This window comes from Homarus americanus, unplaced genomic scaffold, assembly GCF_018991925.1.
Source record: "Homarus americanus isolate GMGI-L3 unplaced genomic scaffold, GMGI_Hamer_2.0 scaffold34488, whole genome shotgun sequence".
Lineage (NCBI taxonomy): Eukaryota > Metazoa > Arthropoda > Malacostraca > Decapoda > Nephropidae > Homarus > Homarus americanus.
Genome location: NW_024748454.1, coordinates 137,057 through 147,568, shown reverse-complemented (window position 1 = coordinate 147,568; position 10,512 = coordinate 137,057). Strand labels below are relative to the sequence as shown.

The 10,512-nt window shown below is 45.3% G+C and overlaps 1 long non-coding RNA gene across 1 annotated transcript; it reads right to left on the bottom strand.

Annotated features, from left to right (window-relative positions):
• Positions 1-481: 481 nt before the first annotated feature.
• On the bottom strand, positions 482-9,700 carry LOC121880255. Its single transcript, XR_006091510.1, has 3 exons — positions 9,661-9,700; positions 3,599-3,679; positions 482-585 (listed from the first exon to the last, which is right to left on the bottom strand). It is a non-coding gene; the product is annotated as an uncharacterized LOC121880255 (long non-coding RNA).
• Positions 9,701-10,512: the final 812 nt, after the last annotated feature.

The following is a 10,512-nucleotide window of genomic DNA, read 5'->3' as shown; positions in this document are numbered from 1 at the left end:
GGGGTTCAGTTGGGGGTTCAGTTGGGGGTTCAGTTGGTGGTTCAGTTGGGGGTTCAGTTGGGGGTTCAGTTGGGGGGTTCAGTTGGGGGTTCAGTTGGTGGTTGTTGGGGTTCAGTTGGGGGGTTCAGTTGGGGTTCAGTTGGGGGTTCAGTTAATTGGTTCAGTTGGGGGTTCAGTTGGGGGTTCAGTTGGGGTTCAGTTGGTTCAGTTGGTGGTTCAGTTGGTGGTTCAGTTGTGGGTTCAGTTGGTGATTCAGTTGGGGTTCAGTTGGTGATTCGGTTGTGGGTTCAGTTGGTGGTTCAGTTGGTGGTTCAGTTGGTGGTTCAGTTGGTGGTTCAGTTGGTGGTTCAGTTGGGGGTTCAGTTGGGGGTTCAGTTGGGGGTTCAGTTGGTGGTTCAGTTGGTGGTTCAGTTGGGGGTTCAGTTGGTGGTTCAGTTGGTGGTTCAGTTGGGGGTTCAGTTGGGGGTTCAGTTGGTGGTTCAGTTGGGGGTTGAGTGGTGGTGGATGGTATGACAATATTCATGAGGTCCTTCAAGGTGGTGGCGATGGTACTCAACTGGCTCTTTATCCCCGTCAGTATGTCGTCTGCAATGAAAACGAGACGTGGTGGACTGAGGTACGGAGAAGAGTGATATAATAGGTAGGGAAATCGTAAAATAGGGAGGAAATTCACACACACACACACACACTACTACTACTACTACTACTACTTTGCCGTCACTAGGAATCGAGTATGACGATCATCCAGCTATGATACACTGATATGAGTTAGGAAGGATGTCACCTCTGTGACATGTGGAGGGCTACATGTAGTGCGGGAGGGGCGGCGGTAGCGATTTTCCGGCCTGGCGCTTGTCTGCCTCGGTATACAGTCGGGTTAACACGAAAGTATTGACACCTTCTCGTGTGGTGCTCCTCCAAGAGTTACGGTGTGCAGTAATCGTCTCCCAGGTGAGGGGGTCCATTTGGCACCTTTTCAGGTTTGTCTTAAGACTATCCTTATACCTTTTCAGTTGCCCGCCAGCGTTACGTTTACTATTCATTAGGTGACTGTAAAGTAGCTGCTTTGGCAGTCTACTGTCGTCCATGTGGGTAACATGGCCAGTCCAGCGTAGTTGTTCATGGATAATGGGAGCCTCGATGCTCCTACAGTTGGTGTCAGCAACAATATTGGTAAGTGTTCTCTTGTCTTCCCAGCTAACTCGGAGGATGGAACGTAGACTACGTTGGTGAAAGTTTTCAAGTACCTTGAGGTGCCTCCTGTATGTGACCCATGTCTCACTGCCATATAGCAGGGTGGGGAGGACCACTGCTCGATATATGTGCAACTTTGTAGATAATTTGAGCTCCCTACAGCTGAAGACACGGGTACGGAGTCTGCCAAAGGCTTGAGATGCACATCTGATCCGATGTTGAATCTCTTCATTGAAGTCGGCGGTCGTGGACAGGTGGGAGCCAAGGTACTGAAAGTGGGTAACATTAGAGAGGGTAGTACTGTTAAGCTGGATGGGTGGTGGAGGTGTGGCTGAACCAGGGGCAGGCTGGAAGAGAATCTGAGTCTCATGTGCATTCACCCCAAGGCCGAAGTGTGCATACGCATCTGCATAGGAGTACAGGATCTCTTGTAGGTCGTGTTCAGTGTGAGTGACGAGGTTGAGGTCATCTGCATACCGAAGTTCAGTAATGGAAGCTTGGACACCTTTGTTACTGCCTGGAGTCATCTTATGTTGAAAAACCCTTCATCCAGTACTGGATGTTCACCCCGCCAGCTAAATTGGCATTGGCAAAATTAAGGAAGGCAGCCAAGAAAATGGAAAAGAGAGTTGGTGCCAGTACACATCCTTGTTTTGCCCCCGTTTGAATGGGAAGACCTCTGACTGGGTGCCATTGTGCAGGACACTCAGGGCCGGCGCTACCCACTAGGCGAACTAGGCGATCGCCTAGGGCGCCAACATCTGGGGGCGCCACAAATTCAGGGCAAACTTGGATAAAATTGAAAATGAAGGGAAAACTGTGGTGGACACTGTGGTGGAGCCGTGGAGGGTCGGAGCAGGATGTTAGAAGGGTGGGGGGTCGGAGGGAGGCGAGGGTAGGTAGACGGTAGCCGACTGTGTTTTCTTTTTTAATATTATTCGTTAACCCCCCGGAGGGACTAACCGGGTCCTTATCTTTGGCGGCCTGGAGAACTGTCGAGCAGTGACCTGAAGGCTGACATCTGAGGAACCCTTCTCCCAACCCCACCATCCCCTCCCCTCCCTTACTACCAGGGCGGCTGAGTCGCCCCTTCCCTGTCTTTGTCGGGATGAGGCAGGGTTACCTGACCTCTGAAGTTTACGTCAAGGATTTATTGACTTAATGTAATAACAATAATTGGTTATTTGCATGGGTGAAGTAATAAAGCCACAAGATGAAAACAATGTAGTAATGGGTTACTGTACCTACATTAGCTTATCAAAACTTTCAAGGGGGCGCACATCTAAAGGCTTGCCTAGGGCGCCAAATCATCTTGCACCGGCCCTGAGGACACTGCCGTTCATGCCACCTTGGAGTTGCCTCACAATGGCCATGAATTTTGGTGGGCAGCCAAAACGGCTGAGGGTCCGCCAGAGGGCTTCCCTGTTGACCGAGTCGAAGGCCTTGGTTAGGTCGATGAAAGCCATGTACAGGTCACAACGCTATTCTCTGCCCTTTTCCTGTATCTGGCGGGCAGCAAAGATCATGTCAGTGGTGCCATGTGATGGTCTAAAGCCACATTGAGATTCTGGGAGGAAGTTTTCCTCCTCAGGAAGAAGTCTGTTTTGGAGGACTTGGGCGATAATCTTGCCAGTTATGGACAGCAGCGAGATCCCACGGTAGTTGCCACAGTCTGACCGGTCTCCCTTGTTCTTATAAATAGTGACGATCGAGGCGTCTTTAAGAGCTTGGGGGATTTCCGCGTTTTCTCATATATTCTGGTAAGCAGAGGTCCTCCAGGTTTATACACCTCGGCTGGGATTCCACCAGGTCCTGTGGCTTTGTTATTCTTCATCTGTTTGATGGCAGTAACTACCTCATCCAGGGATGGAGGATAGCTGAGGTGGGTCAGCTCTGGGTAGTCAGGACATCCACATCAGTGTTACAGTTGAGCAGTGAATGGTAGTGCTCTTTCCAGCCCTGAAGGAGGCCTTCATCGTCTTTAATTAGGGAGTTACCGTCGGATGAGTGGAGGCGGCCACGACATGAGTAGTTGGACCATATATTGCTTTAGTGGAATTAAAAAATTCACACATCTTGTGTTGATCTGCAAAGTTTTGCATTTCACACCCGTTATTTATCTACCAGTCGTTCATTAGTTTACGGAGTTGGCGCTGGGCCGCTGCTTTCTTCTGGTGGAAGGTATCAGCTTTGGTCTGAGACTGAGGGTTGTTCTGCCAGTCAGTGAGAGCAGCTCGTTTACTATTGACGAGTCCGTTAATTTCCGGGTTGTTTTCATCAAACCTCCCCTGGTGTTTTATTTTGGTCTGGCCGAGGGCCTCACTGCATGTTTTTGTGATGACACACACACACACACACACACACACACACACACACACACACCCACACCCACCCACACCCTTACCATCATCAGCCACACAGCAGGGGAAGGCCAGTAGCGTCACCAACATTAACGTCACCAGGTATTTCTGCGCCATCTTGCTGTCTGTAACATAACAACATACAGTCATTACTTAATACATAAATAATAATAATATTTCTGTAATTCTGATAATGATGACGATGATGATTATGATGATGATGATGACAGGTGTAATAAAATATCTAATTGAAGTCCTAATATTTTTTTCGCAGGATGATGTAATAAATGACGTCATAACATTTAATTTTTTTTCGCAGGATGATGTAATAAATGACGTCATAACATTTAATTTTTTTTTCGCAGGATGGTGTAAAAAATGACGTCATAACATTTAATTTTTTTTTCGCAGGATGGTGTAATAAATGACGTCATAACATTTAATTTTTTTTCGCAGGATGATGTAATAAATGACGTCATAACATTTAATTTTTTTTCGCAGGATGGTGTAATAAATGACGTCATAACATTTATTTTTTTTTCGAAGGATGATGTAGTATACTGCGCGTCCTTCATCCTGTGGTACAAATCACCATCACCTTATTGTCAGGTAAAGTTGATTAATTTACTATTATCGTTAATTGGATAAATATTGAGTATGATGATTTAACCCCTTGAGTATGATGATTTGACCCCTTGAGTATGATGATTTGACCCCTTGAGTATGATGATTTAACCCCTTGAGTATGATGATTTAACCCCTTGAGTATGATGATTTAACCCCTTGAGTATGATGATTTGACCCCTTGAGTATGATGATTTGACCCCTTGAGTATGATGATTTAACCCCTTGAGTATGATGATTTAACCCCTTGAGTATGATGATTTAACAGCTTGAGTATGATGATTTAACCCCTTGAGTATGATGATTTAACCCCTTGAGTATGATGATTTAACCCTTGAGTATGATGATTTAACCCCTTGAGTATGATGATTTAACCCCTTGAGTATGATGATTTAACCCCTTGAGTATGATGATTTAACCCTTGAGTATGATGATTTAACCCCTTGAGTATGATGATTTAACCCTGAGTATGATGATTTAACCCTTGAGTATGATGATTTAACCCCTTGAGTATGATGATTTAACCCCTTGAGTATGATGACTTAACCCCTTGAGTATGATGATTTGACCCCTTGAGTATGATGATTTGACCCCTTGAGTATGATGACTTAACCCCTTGAGTATGATGATTTGACCCCTTGAGTATGATGATTTAATCCCTTGAGTATGATGACTTAACCCCTTGAGTATGATGACTTAACCCCTTGAGTATGATAAATTTTCTCACCAAGCACATACCTACAGTCACCAAACACATACCTACAGTCACCAAGCACATACCTACACAGTCACCAAGCACATGCCTACACAGTACAGTCACCAAGCACATACCAGTACACATCACACAGCACATACCTACAGTCACCAAGCACATACCTACACAGTTACCAAACACATGCCTACACAGTCACCAAGCACATACCTACACAGTCACCAAGCACATACCTACAGTCACCAAGCACATACCTACACAGTTACCAAACACATGCCTACACAGTCACCAAGCACATACCTACACAGTCACCAAGCACATACCTACAGTCACCAAGCACATACCTACAGTCACCAAGCACATACCTACAGTCACCAAACACATACCTACAGTCACCAAACACATACCAGTACTCAACAGTAACAGTCGTACCCGGGTTGACCTTCACACAGTGAGGTCCCAGGTACCCAGTGATAACGGCCTGTGAGACCCAACAACCGGCGATGTGTTAATCCGTCTACGATAGGAAGGTCTGGAACCACACCTCACTCATATAACACCATCTGTGAGGGAATTACTACACCACGTGGTCCCTCATAACACCATCTGTGAGGGAATTACTACACCACGTGAGGCCCCTCATAACACCATCTGTGAGGGAATTACTACACCACGTGAGGCCCTGCATAACACCATCTGTGAGGGAATTACTACACCACGTGAGGCCCCGCATAACACCATCTGTGAGGGAATTACTACACCACGTGAGGCCCCTCATTACACCATCTGTGAGGGAATTACTACACCACGTGAGGCCCCTCATAACACCATCTGTGAGGGAATTACTACACCACGTGAGGCCCCGCATAACACCATCTGTGAGGGAATTACTACACCACGTGGTCCCTCATAACACCATCTGTGAGGGAACTACTACACCATGTGAGGTCCCTCCTAACACCATCTGAGGGAACTACTCCACCACGTGAGGTCCCTCCTAACACCATCTGGGAGGGAGTTACTACACTACGTGTTTGCTGTTCAACACCTACATTAATCTGTATGTTCACTGTATGTTCCTTCACCTTTCTCTAATGAAGGCTTTTGTTAAACCACCAATTTATGTAATAAGTCATTTATGTCCAATGTATATTTTCAGCCTTCGGGCTGCAGAACTTTTTCAATAAACCGCTAATTATTATTATTATTATTATTATTATTATTATTATTATTATTTACCTACAGTCACCAAGTACATACCTACAGTCACCAAGGACATACCTACACAGTCACCAAACACATACCTACAGTCACCAAGTACATACCTACAGTCACCAAGCACATACCTACAGTCACCAAGTTCATACCTACAGTCACCAAGGACATACCTACACAGTCACCAAACACATACCTACAGTCACCAAGCACATACCTACAGTCACCAAGTACATACCTACAGTCACCAAGGACATACCTACAGTCACCAAGCACATACCTACAGCACATACCTACAGTCACCAAGGACATACCTACACACCAAGCACATACCTACAGTCACCTACCTACAGTCAAACACAACAGTCACCCACATACACAGTCACCAAACATACACAGTCACCAAGGACATACCTACACAGTCACCAAACACATACCTACAGTCATACCTACAGTCACCAAGTACATACCTACAGTCACCAGGACATACCTACAGTCACCAAGCACATACCTACAGTCACCTACACAGTCACTACCACCACACATACACACAGTCACACACATACCTACAGTCACCAAGTACAGCCCACAGTCACCCACACATAGCACTACCTACAGTCACCAAGCACATACACAGTCACAAGCTACACACAGTCACCAACAACACCCAGTCACCACACACACCCACACAGTCATCACATACCCACAGTCACCAAGTACATACCTACAGTCACCAAGCACATACCTACACAGTCACCAAGCACATACCTACAGTCACAAAGCATACCTACAGTCACCACACATACCTACAGTCACCAAGCACATACCTACACAGTCACCAAGCACATACCTACAGTCACCACACATACCTACAGTCACCAAGCACATACCTACAGTCACCAAGCATATACCTACACAGTCACCAAGCACATACCCACAGTCACCAAGCACATGCACCTACAGTCACCAAGCACATACCACAGTCACCATATATACCTACACAGTCACCAAGCACATACCTCACACAGTCACCAAACACATACACTCACCAAACACATACCCACAGTCACACAAGTCACCAAGCACATACCCACAGTCACCAAGAGTCACATACCTACATACCAAGCACATACCTACAGTCACCAAGACATACCTACACAGTCACCAAACACATACCCACAGTCACCAAACACATACCTACAGTCACCAAACACATACCTACACAGTCACCAAACACATACCTACAGTCACTACACATACCTAGTCACCAAGCACATACCTACAGTCACCAAGCACATCAAGTACATACCCACAGTCACCACACATACCCACATACAGTCACCACACATACACCAAACACATACCCACACAGTCACCAAGCACACACACGTCACCAAACACATACCACACAGTCACCAAACATGCCTACACAGTCACCACACATACTCACAGTCACATACCACAGTCACCAAGCACATCACTCACCACACATACCCATAACATATACACAGTCACCACACATACCACAGTCACCACACATACCTACACAGTCACCACACATACCTACAGTCACTACACACATCCTACAGTCACCACACATACCACAGTCACCAACAGTACCACACAGTCACCACACACCTACAGTCACCAAGCACATACCTACACAGTCACCACACATACCTACAGTCACTCAGCACCATACCCACAGTCACCAAGCACATACCTACACAGTCACCAAGCACATACCCACACAGTCACCAAACACATACCCACACAGTCACCAAACACATGCCTACACAGTCACCACACATACCAGTCACCAAGCACCTACAGTCCACAGCACAGCACATACCTACAGTCACCAAGCACATACCTACACAGTCACCAAACACATGCCTACACAGTCACCAAGCACATACCTACAGTCACCAAGCACATACCTACACAGTCACCAAGCACATACCTACAGTCACCAAGCACATACCTACACAGTCACCAAGCACATACCTACAGTCACCAAGGACCAGCAGTATTGTTGTACCAATACCGAAACCAGGACAGCCTGATGCCTTTCGTCCCATATCACTAACCAGCTGCCTGTGTAAAACCTTTGAGAGGATGGTTCTTGGCAGACTCTTATAGAGAACACATGTCTTCTAACATAAATGGCTTCACCCATGGTAAAGGTGTACATAATTGCATCACCACATTCCTAACTGTGCATGGTGATGAAAGGCACAGATACACCACATTTCTTGACCTAAAAGCTGCATTTGATATTGCCAATAGGCAACTGATATTGTACGAACTAGCCAAAATGGATATAGGAGGTAGGCTGTTACACTGGATAAGTGGTTACCTAACCAACAGAAGGGCTGCTGCACTGTTTCAGGGTTACAAAAGTGAAGTTAAAGATATGCAACTTGGTACCCCTCAAGGTGGAGTACTTAGCCCCACTTTGTTCAATGTTCTTATGAATGCATTATTAAATTTAATACCAGACAACCCCAGCAATATCTCAATCAGCTATGCTGATGATATTCTTATACATACTAAAACTCATCGTGAAATGCAAACCACCCTGAACCATGTATACGCAGCCTGTGAACACCTCGGTCTTATTATCTCCACTGACAAAACTAAGGTGTTCAACAAACAAGCTGGTAACCGCAAACGCGGCCCCGCCAAGTTCAAGATAGGTAACAACACTATTGACTATGTTTCTTCTTTTAAATATCTTGGTGTTTCCGTCCCTTGTACCCTACCTGCCATACAACAGCTAACCCGCCAATGTACTGACAGACTGAGACCTCTTAGAAGTGTAGCGGGGTACAGCCCGCACTATGGTGCTAATATTAGAATTGTTAAAACAATGTACCTAGGCTATATAAGATCTCTGATAGATTACCACGCACAAGCCCTGGTCATTCGTGACGGGAAAGGCGTTGACAAGCTCGAGAAAATGCAAAATAAAGCCCTCAGAATTATCCTAGGATGTCCCATGAGCACTAAAGTACTTAATATGAGGAAAGAACTAGGTATACCCAGTGTTAAAGATAGAATAATTGAAGTCAACCTCATGATAGCCCTGAGGCTTCTGCGTGGTGATCCTGATAACATTGTTTCCTTAAAATTGCTAGAATGTATGAACCATGGGACTACTGAGTCTAAATGGATCCAAACTACAGCTACACATATGAAGATATTTGGACTAGACCACCTGTACAAAGTTGAGACACAACAGCGCTTCCTGCCACCCTGGCGGACAGTTCCCTTCGATATCACAATACCGACGTATCCGCCTAAAAAATTAATTATACAAAGCATTTATCTCCAACACACTGCCAAATTGAGAGCCCTTGAACACATACACACTCTACAGACTGATGATAATATCACACAGACCATCTACACTGATGGATCTCTAAACACCGCCTGTGGGAGGGCTGGAAGTGCTATTGTTGTGACTCAACCTGACGGTAATATAATTGAGAAAGGAGTTAGAATTAACAACTGGGCATCCACTCTACAAACTGAATTAGTTGCCATACTCACAGCTATTAAATTCATTGAAACCACTGTTACTGACAGTCTCATCATCACTGACTCTCTATCCTCACTACTTGCCCTTGGTACCCTCGACTCAGGTTGTCACGATCTTGTCTCTGAAGCCAGACACAAATATGCGTTACTTGTTGACCGGGGTGTCAGGGTCAAACTGTTGTGGATCCCCTCTCACATAGGCCTCATAAAACATGACAGAGTTGATGCCCTCGCCAAACTCGCGTCTAACAAAGACACCGTGGAATACAATTTGGGTCTGTCAAAAAGAACCCTTAAAACTGTAATTAGGAGAGAACTTATTGATGAGTTTGACGCAAGTAGACAAGTGCAAACAGGCACTAGTCGATCCATAGGTTACCATGATGAGATGTATCAAGTGAAACATGTATATGGAGCAAGTAACAAGATCACTAGATTACAAGATGTTGTAACCGCTAGATTAAGGTTAGGATATAAGTACCTCTGGCAGTATGTTCCTCAAGCAGATGTAAACAAAACTAAATGTAAAGTGTGTGGCCATACATATGGCCACACACTTGAACACTACGTCCTTGACTGTGTGAAGATAGAACCTTTTAGGGACAGGTCCAAGCACACTGTGTGTGAAATGGCACAACACTTCATCTCTAATGGCAAGATAGCCGACATATTAAGATTGTATCCACTTTTTTGCACTTAGTAACTATATCAGTTCTCATGTACAGAACCAAATACACAATGTGCTTGAATACCTCCCACGTAAATGTGAATAACAAAGTGTGAGGCCAGACATACTGCCTCACACGCCTGTACTCACGCAGTTGTGAATAAGTTACCCTTTATGTGTAGAACTAAACAAATAAT